Genomic DNA, 15,108 nt, shown 5'->3' on the forward strand with positions numbered 1-15,108 from the left:
AAATGATACGAAGGGCAGACTCTCAGAACAAGATCTTCAGCTACATTTTTTATCACAACAAAATGCTTCATTACAAAATAAAATAGAGGAGCTAGAGAACAGGTCCAGACGAAATAACCTTTGCATCTATGGGCTACCAGAGAAAACAGAGGGAGATAACATGGTGACTTTCCTTACTACCTGGTTACCAGAAGTTTTAAAATTGCCTGAAGCTCTTTCTTATGGAATTGAAAGAGCCCACAGATCCTTAAGAGCTGCTTCATCAACCATCAAATCAAAAAATAACCCAAGATCAATAATAGTAAAGTTTTTTTCATTACAGGACAAGGAACTTATTTTAAAAACAGCATGGTCAACTTCTCCAGTTAAATACAAAGACAACATAATCAGATTTGATAATGATTATTCTGTTGGAGTTATAACTGCAAGAAAAGAATGTCTCCCTCTGATAAAGGAATTGAAAAAAAGACAACTTAAAGTCCACTTGCTGTTCCCTGCAAGAATAAAAATATTTTTTACTGAAGGTCCTAAAACTTTTGACACTCTGCAAGCAACAATTTCTTATCTTTCAGCTAATAAAACATTGGATAATGTGGAAGAAATCGATTTCTCCCAATTTGGGGTTAAGCGTCACTTAGAAAAAAATGAATGGAGCACTGCTGACAAGAAGAAGAAGAAACGATAAAAGACATATGAAAAACACAAACATTATTGTCTTGTATTTGCTCTGTAAGGCAAAAAAGTTCTTTGATAGCATTCATGCTTTACACATGTGTCAGTCTTTGAAACAATATAAATACAAGATAAGCAGGACATTTTATAACTAAAGGAAACAACCTTAAAGAAAGCAAGGTAACATATCTTTCTCTATTACAGTGTAAATACTTACAATCATGGTTTTTCTAACTCTAAATGATGTTTAGATAGTTCATTTATAAATTACCTGCCTTTTACTGCTAGTATAGAATATGATGTATTTACACTGACATATTAATGTGGTGTGTTTAAATGAGCATGATTCCTTTTTATATTATTTACACTAAGCTGCATGAAATATCTAAACTGATGTATTTAATACACATAATAACATATAAAAACTGATAGTAATAACTGTCAAAAAGTGCCTTGAAAAGTAATTATCTATTCTTTATTGCTAAAAGTGCCTTTTTGACTAACAAACAACTGTTTGGCTTGTATATCTGCCCTTACTGTTAAGAAAACTAATAGAAGTTTAATGAGCTGGTGTTCAGTTTAAAAAAAAGCCCCAAAAACTTCACTTACTTTGTTTTTGTCTTCCCGCCATGGTCACGAGCTGAGAACTTTTATTTTACCACCCCTGAATGAAGGTTCTTCAGTTAGAATCCATTACAGTGTGTTAAACCTTCTAACAGCACAAAATGAAAGTAAACAGTCATGAGTGATGTCAGCATTAAAACAAGACAGTATGGGTGTGGTGTCAGCTCCTAAGCTACTTAAAGTAACCAGCACACTATTTTTGAGATGGCAAAGTGCTTTTACAGTTTTAACAACTATTAAAAGTACACTGAAGTACCTAATGAATTTAGAAGGTATCAACACATACATGACGTTTTATTATATTGTAATATTTGTTATTCATTTTGAATTGTACAAATAAACAGCACACAAAGCTTAAAAAGAAATATATCACTTGGAAGAAACTGTATGAATAGTTAACATACACAGACTTTACTATAATCTTTTCTGATAAGATCACCCACGAAAATTACTATAATTTAACTTAATTTTATAAAAATTTAATATATTTAAGTCCTTGACTGGAACTATATAACATATTGGTAAACACACTGCAGCTAGTGTACTCAACCTTAAGGATAGTAAGTCAATTAAGGTTCATGAATGTAGCTATGTGTTATTAGGCATTTTAAGGGTAAAAAGGAGTTGCTGTTTAATTATCAAGATACTCTGTACATATTAAATTGTTCAAGTAGCACAATCATTAAGCAGTAATGAGCAAGAAAAAATCTCAGTCTTGCTTATGATATTGTTATATATATATATATATATATATATATATATATATATATATATATATATATAGGAAAGAACTGCTGAATTATAAGTATGCTTTTATTAAAGGCAAGTTATATTAATATTGAACATCCTCACTGAAAATGAATGGTTGTGTAGAGACACAGTAACTCCCATTATATAACCAAGGCTAAAGAGATTGTCTTGTATGTCTAAAATTGATCAGCCTTGAACCTTAGATTGCAAATAGACATGCAACATACTTTTACTTATAATACTGGATACATATTATATAACATCACAAACGCTAAAGCCATTGTCAGCTACAGCTCATATCAATCAGCATTAAAATATGATTTGAATAGCATAGGCATTTACTAACATATTGCTGTTGGTACCTGATATGCATATAAGTAACAGGTCTAATTTCTGTCTATGAAAGTAAATACCAGGCTGTGTGCATTTGTTAATTATGAAACAAGAGCGTGTTATCTATTCTTTTTAATATCCTATAGGTATGTACTTGTTAGAGACACACACATGCTGCAAAGCTGCTAGTTATTGCATATTCATTAGTATATTTCTGACTGCAGTATTATAAATATATTGTGTGGACCACTTGAGTTGAGAATATGTCTCTATATTGGGTATGTTCTCTGTTTGAATGTTGTATATTATCTATAATATGATATGGAGTACCCTCTCTAAATTCATAGAAGCCACGATAGAAACAAATATTTATTAAAAATGGAGAATAGAAGGATGAAGAGAAAAATGAAGGAAAATGGTTGATGGTCATATAAGGTTATCTTTTCTTGTGTATGTAGAAGAGGTGACAGTAATAAGTACTAAACAATTGTGTTATAGCATATTTAAAGCCTATTTTGCTTCTCATATTTTCCAACCTTACAGTTATAATGCTGCAGATAAATCCTGTAATATCATAAGGAGTATGAGTTGCTATTTGACATATGACATATGTGGTACACTAGCGATGAAATATGCCAGTGGCACTAATAAATATATAGGAATTGCTAAGAAATATAGTCTTAAACTATATAATACCAATGCCAAAAACAAATTAGTAGCATTAATACCACTAAAATATGACATTTTGAATTAAAAGAAAACTATAAAATTACTGATAAATGACAATACAAATGTAACGTTATATTCATTGTTATGGATACTTTCTGATTTAATCAACTTGTGGCATGTTTAACTGATGCATATAATGCTTAACATTTTTTTTTTTTTTTATGTATGTATGCATATATGTGTGTATGTATGTATGTGTGTATATATATATATATATATATATATATATATATATATATATATGTGTGTGTGTATGTGTATGTATGTATATGTATATATATGTGTATATATATATATATATATATATATATATATATATATATATATATATATATATATATATATATATATATATATATATATAGGTAGACCATTACAATAAATTTGATACCTATGAATGCCACACACACTACAAGGGAGATAGACAGCAAGCATATTATTTTTAAGATGCATAACCGTTATTGCTACACAAATAATATATTAAAATAAAAGATTTTCCTTTACAATTTAAACAAAACCAAATAGTTAAGTATTAAATCTATGTATAGTTGTGTTGCCTTAGTGTTTTATAAAATATTAAAAATAGATAAAGACTGTATTTAAGTAATCTGTTAAGACAGATACATGTATACTTAAAAGATATATAAGATACTTTTCATTATAAAACTACCGTATGGCGGGGCCGGGGGAGGATGCTGAAATGCAGACTTAGAGAGATCACTTGAATGATTAGATCATTCAAGGATGAGATGTTTTTTCTCATGGAGGGGTTTGGTGGTTGTTTATCTTATATTGTTCTCAGTTATGATCTTGTAATTTACTTTTATTGGGTGTCTATAATCTATTGTAATACTGTTGGAAGAAGAAAGAACAAGTCATTATCTTCATGTACACACATCTACACATTGTTACGAGTATATAAATATGGATAAAAGCAAAGTTAATATAAATCCAATTGCAAAATGTATATCTCTTAATGTAAATGGTTTAAATAATAGCTGCAAAAAAGGAAGTCTTTATAGATATTTATAGCTATGTGAAGCGCAACTAGTATTTTTACAGGAAACACACCTTACACAGGAAGACATAAATAAAATAAACAATAAAAATTATACAATTCTAGTAAGTTCCGCCTATAATCAGAAGCGAAGGGGAGTAGTAATTTTGTGGAAAAACACTACTTTAATGCTTAAAATCATAAACACGTTCCATGACAACTCAGGAATATTTTGTCTAGTGACAGTATCTATCAATGAAATGATATATACATTAGTGAATATTTATTGGATACCAGGACTAGGTGTTAGAGTGGCCAAACAACACTTAGAAGACATTGTACAATATACCAAAGGCAATTTAATCATAGCTGGAGATTTCAATTGCATTATAAAAGAAACTGACACAAATACTAAAACTACATGTAAGAGATCACCTTTAACAAAGTTGTTATCTGAGTTTGTTGAAACTTTTAATATAGTTGACATAAATGAGTATGCTATCCCAGATTCACTATTCTTTACACATTTTTCCCATAGACATAATACATACTCTAGAATAGATAGAGTGTACATAACAAAGGATTTAACCTCTAAATTAAATAAAGTCAAGACAATTTCATGTCCATTTTCGGACCATAACACCATAACGTTTGAGATAGACGTATGTTTCAAGAGAAGGATATCAGTAACAAGAATACCATCTAACATAACAAATCTCAAAGATTTTAAGGAATTTTATATTAAAGAGACACAAATATTCCTAGATATCAATCTTACAAAAGATGTCTCTGAAATATATGTATGGGATGCATTGAAAGCATACCTATATGGAAGAGTGGTGGGATGGTATAAAAATAAACAAAAACAGTGGAATAAGGAATTAATGAAATTACAGTCAAAAGTAGATAATTTAAAGCTTGATATTCAAAATGGAAACACCAACTTAATAAAAGAACTAGAAGATACTAATAAAAAATACTCAGAGACACTACACCACAAAACAATGATCAACTTAGAAAAAATTAAACTATGTTACTATTCAATGAACCCTAAAAACCAACGAAGAATAGCAAATAGGACTAAAAAGATTATTAAAACAAATCAAATCAAGGAAATACATAATATAGAAACAAAAAAGAAAGTATCTGATTTAGAAGGAATACTAGAAGCTTTTAGGCTATTTTTTCATAAACTTAATAATCAAAATGAGAAAACCGGAACACATTCAGCATTGAAAGGTTTTCTCAAAAACAATGTTAAAGTTAGGTTATTAGAGGAGCAGGTACAACTAATAGATAAACAAATAACAATGACAGAACTTAAAGCTGAAGGAAATAAGCTAAAATTAAACAAAGCTCCAGGTATAGATAATATCACCCCAGAAATTTTTAAATTACTATCGAATGAGGCTTTGCTGTTGTTATTGAATGTCTTTACATCAGTTAAAAATGGTAAAGACATTCCTCCTTCTTGGAAGTACACATTAATATCACCAATTCTGAAACAAAATAAAGATCCCAGTGAATGTTCATCATACAGACCCATTTCACTTCTTAATATAGATTATAAAATTATTATGGCAATACATGCTGCTCAAATAAAACAATTACTACCACTTTTAATAGAGGGGGATCAAACAGGTTTTATAAAAGATAGGAACACTTATGACAACATTAAAATAATTATTTCCTTAATTGATTATATAAATGTCACAAAAAACAAAATGAATGTTATTAGCTTAGACATAAATAGCGCATTTGATTCAGTGAACTGGGATTATCTGTGGTTAGTTTTAGAAGAATATGGCTTCTCAAACAACTTCACTTTGTTAATAAAATCATTATATGAAAAATCATTGGCTTATATAAAACTGGGATCTTGTCTGTCTAAATCTATTAAAATAACTAAGGGTACAAAACAAGGCTGCCCTCTTTCTCCATTATTGTTTGCGCTAGTCATTGAACCCTTAGCAAATAATATACGTATGGATAAAAATATTGAAGGAATACAACTAGACAACAGCCTAGAGCTTAAAATTCAACTTTTTGCTGATGATATTTTAATTACCTTAAAAAATAATAATAGCAGTTTAAAAGCATTATGGGACTCAATTCAAAACTTTCAAAACTTTTCAAGTCTTAAATTTAATGAAAACAAAACAAATGTATTGCTTATAAATACTAAAAAAAAGATCTAAATAAAAAATATCATAAATCTATCTCTACCAATAATATAATTAAATACTTGGGAATTATAATAACTAACAACCTAGATACTACAATTGAAACAAATTATAAAGAGACCTTAAATAATATTAAAAGTCTAATACAAAGATGGAATAAATTCTTCCTTTCAATGGAAGAAAGGCTTTATATAATTAAAATGATCATATTTCCAAAAATTCTTTATGTCATACAAGCTTGTTCTTTGCCACCAGCTAAATCACACCTAAAACAATTAAATGATTTAATGGTAAGATTCCTATGGTATCCAAAAAAAACAAGGATAGCTATGAAGTATCATCTAGATGATTGGGATATAGGTGGCATAGGTTTACCAGACATAGAAATATATTTGCATTCATCCATTATTAAAACAATATCATTATGGCTAAATACAAAATATACATCAAAATGGAAGCTAGTTCATGAGAGAATCTGGTTAAAATCAGGATTTGTAGTAGCAAATATGTATACAGATTTCATACCAAACAAATTTCTATGGCTGATGAAGGAATATATGATGATACATAAGAATAAAAATATAAGTTCCAAATACATTACTTATACATTAAAAATTTTCCAAAATCTTATTAATAGCAATCCTGATATTAAAGCATGGTCATTTCTTTTATATCCAGTAGCGTACACAAGGTAATATAATAACATTTAATATGGAAGTAGTCAACATGCTTAAAGAAAAGGGATTAATATATTGGCATCAATTGCTAAACTCTGGAAAACCTCTGACAATAGACCAGATTAAACAGAAATTAAATATGGAAGATAGTTTGTGGTTACATGTACAAGAATTAAGACAGTATATATTAAGCAAACAAGAAAAAATGCAACCATCAATAAGACAAAATGTTCCTAACCTTATAGAACATATAATATTACTAACGAATCAACCCATTACTGGAAATTGATACTTATCATCTATTTATAAAACAAACAAAAAAAAATAAAAATGCATAATAATGACAAAATATGGAATTATTATAGATCAGTTAATGGACATGTGCCAAATAACAGAGATAAAACACTAATTCTTCTCTCTCTCCAAAGCAGACATCACTTTCATTACATTGGAGACTTTTTACATGGCAATTCATGCACAGATCTTATGTAACCCCTCATAAAATGGAACTTATGTTTAAGAAAAATATTGGCTGCTGGAGATGTGATTTATCAATAAAAGCAGACTGGCAACATATGTTCTATGAATGCCATTTGATTAAACCATATTGGGATAAAATAAATTATTTTCTGCAAATGGTATTCAATGATAAATTCCAGATTTCCAAATCTATTATTTTGTTTAATGCACCTGTACCCGACTGTGTGCCAAGAACAAAATATGTAATCTTATGGACTCTCCTAGCTATTGCAAGGAAGAACATTACATCAAACTGGAAATCCAAAGCTTCTCCAACTTTTAAGCAATTCATGAATATGGTGTCAGCAGTATCGCAATTGGAAATGAACACTATTAAAGGAAGAACTGAAAGAACTACATCATTATACATAGCATGGCAAAAAGTAACTGAAATACTGGGGAAAAATGACTGCAGCAGATTATAATCAGGAAACAATTGTATAGAAAGTCAATTATATGTCAACAATAGACACCCTTGTAAATACTTTATTTTGGTTTTAATGTTTGATATCTGTTTAGAGGTTTTAGCCTACCTTTTTAAATAATTTGTAAATAATTCATTGTCATAAATAACCTGCATTCATGTTTTCTTGTTTTTGGAAATGAATAAAAATATTTAAAAAAAAAAAAAAAAAAAAAAAAGGTGCTGCACTAACATTGTTTCAAATGCCCGTGTAATACCCAGCAACACAATAACCGGTCATTACACATGTATAACCCACGATCACTACAGCACACAGTATGTGCACTATCACAGAGCCATAGCAGATGTACATACATCCAAGGTGCTCACGTACAGACAATGCAGCACAGTCAAGAGTGATAATCCCAACATACATATCTATATACAATATATATATATATATATATATATATATATATATATATATATATATATATCCATACACATATATATATATATATATATATATATATATATATATATATATATATATATATATATATATATATATATATATATAGCTATATACATATATATATATATATATATATATATATATATATATATATATATATATAGACATATATGTATATGTAGATAGATACATATACACACACACACGTGGCAGGGTTGGGAGCAGAACATAAATGTAAGCACTGTATCACATGACAGCATTACGCAGTTACAAAATGGGCTACCGTGATCAGTGGATCACATGATTCATACAGGCACATGTCTAGCCTGCAGACAGCAGCATCAAAGGCAAAGACGCCGCACGGATGTTATGGAGAGTGAATACTGTCAAAGCAATGTACTGTTGTCATGCAGCTGGAAACAAACACACACACACACTCACACACACACACACACACACACACACACACACACACGCACACACACACACACACACACACACACACACACACACATACACACACACACACACACACACACACACATACACACACACACACACACACACACACACACACACACACACACACACACACACACACACACACACACTTGGCAGGGCTGGGAATCGAACATACACCTAACTACCCTAACACACTACAGCATAACGCATTTACAGAATGCGCTACTGACATTACTAAGCACAGCAGTCCCAGAGGCAGACATCTAGGTGCATGTCATCATCTGCAAAGGCAAAGATGTCGGTACGAAACTGTTGTGGTGAGCAGTGTCTAAAAGCAAGACTGAGTCTCAAGGTGGATGGGAGCATGCGCGCAAACACACACACACACACACACACACACACACACACACACACACACACACACACTTGGAAGGGCTGAGAGTCAAACATACACCTAACTACCCCAACACACTACAGCATGACGCATTTACAGAATGCGCTACCGACATTACTAAGCACAGCAGTCCCAGAGGCAGACATCTAGGTGTGTGCTATCATCCGCAAAGGCAAAGACATCGGTAGCAAACTGCTGTGGTGTGCAGCGTCTAAAAGCAAGACTGAGTCCCCAGGCAGATGGGAGCATGCGTGCCAACACACACACACACACACACACACACACACACACACACAGACACACACTTGGCAGGGCTGGGAATCGAACATACACCTAGCTACCCTAACACACTACAGCATGACGCATTTACAGAACATGCTACCGACATTACTAAGCACAGCAGTCCCAGAGGCAGACATCTAGGTGCGTGTCATCATCCACAAAGGCAAAGACGTCGATAGGAAACTTCTGTGGTGTGCGGCGTCTAAAAGCAAGACTGAGTCCCCAGGTGGACGGGAGCATGCACGCAAACACACACACACACACACACACACACACACACACACACACACACACACACTCACACTTGGCAGGGCTGGGAGTCAAACATACACCTAACTACCCTAACACACTACAGCATGACGCATTTACAGAATGCGCTACCGACATTACTAAGCACAGCAGTCCCAGAGGCAGACATCTAGGTGCGTGTCATCATCCGCAAAGGCAAAGACGTTGGTAGGAAACTGCTGTGGTGTGCGGCGTCTAAAAGCAAGACTGAGTCCCCAGGGGGATGAGAGCATGCACGTAAACACACACACACACACACACACACACACACACACACACACACACACACACACACACACACACACATTTGGCAGGGCTGGGAGTCGAACATACACCTAACTACCCTAACACACTACAGCATGACGCATTTACAGAATGCACTACTGACATTACTAAGCACAGCAGTCCCAGAGGCAGACATCTAGGTGTGTGTCATCATCCGCAAAGGCAAAGACGTCGGTAGGAAACTGCTGTGGTGTGCGGCATCTAAAAGCAAGACTGAGTCCCCAGGCAGATGGGAGCATGCACGCAAACACACACACACACACACACACACACACACACACACACACTTGGCAGGGCTGGGAGTCGAAAATACACCTAACTACCCTAACACACTACAGCATGATGCATTTGCAGAACCCACTACTGAGATTACTGAACACAGCACTCCCAGAGTCATACTTCTAGGTGGGTGACATCAACCGCAAAGGCAAGGACGCCGATAGGGAATGTATAGAGAGTGAGCAGTCTGAAAGCATATCACTGTCCCAAGGAAGACATAGACAAACACACAGCAGTGGTGTGATCGGGGCAACCAAATATCTATGGAGCACTACAACAACACTACATAGATATGGGACGTGCCACAGACAGTACACCCTTCAAGACAGCAACCAGTGTGTTCAATGTAGGCATCCATCGTGACATTGAAAATGGACATCTGTTGCCTGGATGACCACCATCGCTATATAGGATGTCAATGGCCATGCCCACATGCTTAGTATCACATGTCTGCTTGGAATGTACTGTGTGTCCATCTACACAACGGCGTACTGGGCATGCCCACACACTTAGCAGTTGCAAAGGGCCGTCTTGCATGCACATGGATTCTAAACACGGAAGGGCGCAGTTTGGAATGTACTGTGTCCATCTACACAATGGCATACTGGGCATGCTCACACACTTAGCAGTTGCAAAGGGCCATCTTGCATGCACATGGATTCTAAACATGGAAGGGCACAGTATATTATTACTGTCCCCAAGTACATGAAGGCCACTCACATGTATTGACAAGTACACACTTAGGAGTTATCACAGATGTCTCAGGTGCATATCCCAGAGGTACACACCTCAATCTACAATGTAGCCCTCCGACATCACCATGTCATTGGACCAGCAATACACAGCCATATATTAACACAACACCGTGTGACTCATGACCAGTGGACTGTACATAGGTCTACAGCAATTGTAGAGACTACACATGTACCGACAGGGTTCCATCATGTGTTATGCATTGCAATGATACCACTGTACATAACCAGGTCAGCTCTACACATACCAGGGGCCCTGGGTCTTACACAGCTGTGACAGATGACTGTCGCTGTACACCAACGAACACACATTTGGCTATGTCATACATGTAAGTCACAAAGGAAGCGGAGTACAGCAGAAGTAAGAACAAAACTCCAAATCTAATTCCAAGAATGTGCACTTATAACATACGGATGAGCGCTTTCACCATTACAGCTTCTTCAGATCCTTGTATAAAAGTCACAGTAGACCTCCCCTTATATAAGCAGCTCAATTAATCAATTAAAACTATTTAAACAATTAAAAGCAATGCTGGAGAATTTAAAGAACTCTCCCATATATAAACATGTTAATGTAAAGTAAGACAAAAATATATAAAACTTGCATAGTGACCTAAAAACATATAAATAAACATTTTGATAAGTTAATATTGATAAAATACATAATCAAGAACATATACAAATAAATGATAGTTCATTTTATGTGCCTGCGTTGTCTCAGCTTAGGTTTTATAGAAGCTCTATCATTCAACCCATGCCCCCTATCAGCTTTCAAATGAATGATCCAGTCAGTCTCCTTAGATTCAGTAAGATTCATGGTATTACCACCCCTCTTATTCACAACAATTATCTCTAGGACCCGGAACAAGAAAGTATGATCATTGTCATTGGTGGTTATATGTTTTGCTAAGGCATTGTGTAAAGTGCCCTTTCTCATGTGGTAAATATGCTCTCTCATTCTATCCCTTAACGGCCAGTTAGTTTTACCAACATAGAAACTCGGGCATGCCTGACAAGTAGCTAAGTACACTACATTAGGTGTCATACAATCTGCATCTGCCTTGATGGAGAAAATGGTGTGTAAATCCGGGTGTATAAACACCTCACTGCTATCAATAAATGAACAGAAGTTGCAGTGACCACAGGGTTTAGTGTGACCAGTGTTCTTCATAATCCTATCATGTCTGGGGTGACAAAGCAATCGCTTTAGGTTGCTCTTATTCCGAAATAGGAAACTTGGTGTCTCCCCCACAATGCGTTTCAAGGCATTATCAACCAGGAGAATATCCCAATGTTTGTTAATAATTTCCTTTAACTGATATTGATCAGAAGTATACAGAGTAGAAAATTTAATAGATCTATTTAACATATGATCTCCAACGGTTTGATCATGGACCCTGGGTCCAAAGTATGGTGCACCTGAAGTGGTGCGTGACATGTATGCTTCCTCCATGTATGGTATAATCTCATTATCCTTGTATCCCTGGGTCAGTAATCTATTTCTCAGATTGTTTAATTCTGAGATAAATCCCTGTTCAGTGGGGTTCAATCTCGAGGCTCTAATGGCCTGTCCTTTCATTATATTCTTAAAAACAAATTGTGGGTGCATACTAGACCTTAATAACAAGGAATTGCAATAACATGCCTTGCGATAGACCCCCGTATTTATCATATCATCTGTTAATCTCTCAATATATAGGTCTAAAAAATCAATTCTATGTGTGGAATAGTTCATGGTAAAAGTAAGGAATGTAGTTAAATCATTCATAATGGATAGCATTGATTCCAGCTGTTCTGATGTTCCATTCCAAAGAAAAAAAGGTCATCAACAAACCTTCTGTAGAACACCACATGTTCACAGAAAAGTGCATTCTTAAATAAAACATGTTCCTCCCAATATGCAAGGAACATGTTGGTGTAGCTATTTGCACATGGAGTGCCCATAGCTACACCATCATGCTGTTTATAGATCTGGTCTTGGAACATGAATAAATTGTTCTCCAAGACCAGTTCTAGAAAATGAACTATGAGGTCTATCAATACTGCAGTGTAAGTACTGTGTGCTTTCAGATAATTTAACACATAATCAAGTCTTATATCATTAGGTATTACAGTAAATAGGGATTGAATATCAAAAGTCACAAAAGTACAACTAGAGATTCTATCTTGGTGTCCAATACATTCATACAGATCAATCAAAAATTGCTTAGAATCCTTCAAGACTGTAACATTGTCATTCAATACACATCTCAGATGTTTCTCCACAAAAACTGAAAGGTGTTCAGTTACCCAACCACGGCCAGAAACTATGGGTCTCATGGGTGGGTTCTTCATATTTTTGTGTACCTTGGGGAGACCTTGTATAATCGGTATAGTGGGTGTATAAATCATAAGGTATCCATATAGCTTCTTATTTATTAAATTACTTCTAAGAATGTCATAAAGCGTGTCATGAATATATCTGACAACAGAGTGAACCTGTTCCATGGAAGTAGGTTCATAGAACCTGTCCTGTAACATGGAGGACATAGCCTCCGTATAAAATGACATATCCAATACTACAACTTTCCCATCTTTATCAGCTGGTCTAATTATAATGGTAGGATCATTCTGCAATTTCCTCAGACACTGACGTTCCCGAAAGCTCAAGTTATCCTGCCTCTTCTGTTTTATTCATTTATAATGATTCTGAGAAAGAATCAGCACAGAGCAGGAAGTTTGCTTTTAAGAATTTAAGTGATTTCGTACCAACTCACCACCCATTAGTTGAAGCATTCATCAAGTTAACAGAGGAGGAATTGTATAGTTACTATAATACTCAACTGGGACCCCAAAAACAGAAGAGGCGGGATAACTTGAGCTTTCGGGAATGTCAGTGTCTGAGGAAATTGCAGAATGATCCTACCATTATAATTAGACCAGCTGATAAAGGTGGGAAAGTTGTAGTATTGGATATGTCATTTTATACGAAGGCTATGTCCTCCATGTTACAGGACAGGTTCTATGAACCTACTTCCATGGAACAGGTTCACTCTGTTGTCAGATATATTCATGACATGCTTTATGACATTCTTAGAAGTAATTTAATAAATAAGGAGCTATATGGATACCTTATGATTTATACACCCACTATACCGATTATACAAGGTCTCCCAAGGTACACAATAATATGAAGAACCCACCCATGAGACCCATAGTTTCTGGCCGTGGTTGGGTAACTGAACACCTTTCAGTTTTTGTGGAGAAACATCTGAGATGTGTATTGAATGACAATGTTACAGTCTTGAAGGATTCTAAGCAATTTTTGATTGATCTGTATGAATGTATTGGACACCAAGATAGAATCTCTAGTTGTACTTTTGTGACTTTTGATATTCAATCCCTATTTACTGTAATACCTAATGATATATGACTTGATTATGTGTTAAATTATCTGAAAGCACACAGTACTTACACTGCAGTATTGATAGACCTCATAGTTCATTTTCTAGAACTGGTCTTGGAGAACAACTTATTCATGTTCCAAGACCAGAGCTATAAACAGCGTGATGGCATAGCTATGGGCACTCCATGTGCAAATAGCTACGCCAACATGTTCCTTGCATATTGGTAGGAACATGTTTTATTTAAAAATGCACTTTTCTGTGAACATGTGGTGTTCTACAGAAGGTTTGTTGATGACCTTTTTGTTCTTTGGAATGGAACATCAGAACAGCTGGAATCAATGCTATCCATTATGAATGATTTAACTACATTCCTTACTTTTACCATGAACTATTCCACACATAGAATTGATTTTTTAGACCTATATATTGAGAGATTAACAGATGATATGATAAATACGGGGGTCTATCGCAAGGCATGTTACTGCAATTCCTTGTTATTAAGGTCTAGTATGCGCCCACAATTTGTTTTTAAGAATATAATGAAAGGACAGGCCATTAGAGCCTTGAGATTGAACCCCACTGAACAGGGATTTATCTCAGAATTAGACAATCTGAGAA

The sequence above is a fragment of the Protopterus annectens genome, chromosome 2.part0, assembly GCF_019279795.1.
Source record: "Protopterus annectens isolate FY-2018-M chromosome 2.part0, PAN1.0, whole genome shotgun sequence".
Classification (NCBI taxonomy): Eukaryota; Metazoa; Chordata; order Ceratodontiformes; family Protopteridae; genus Protopterus; species Protopterus annectens.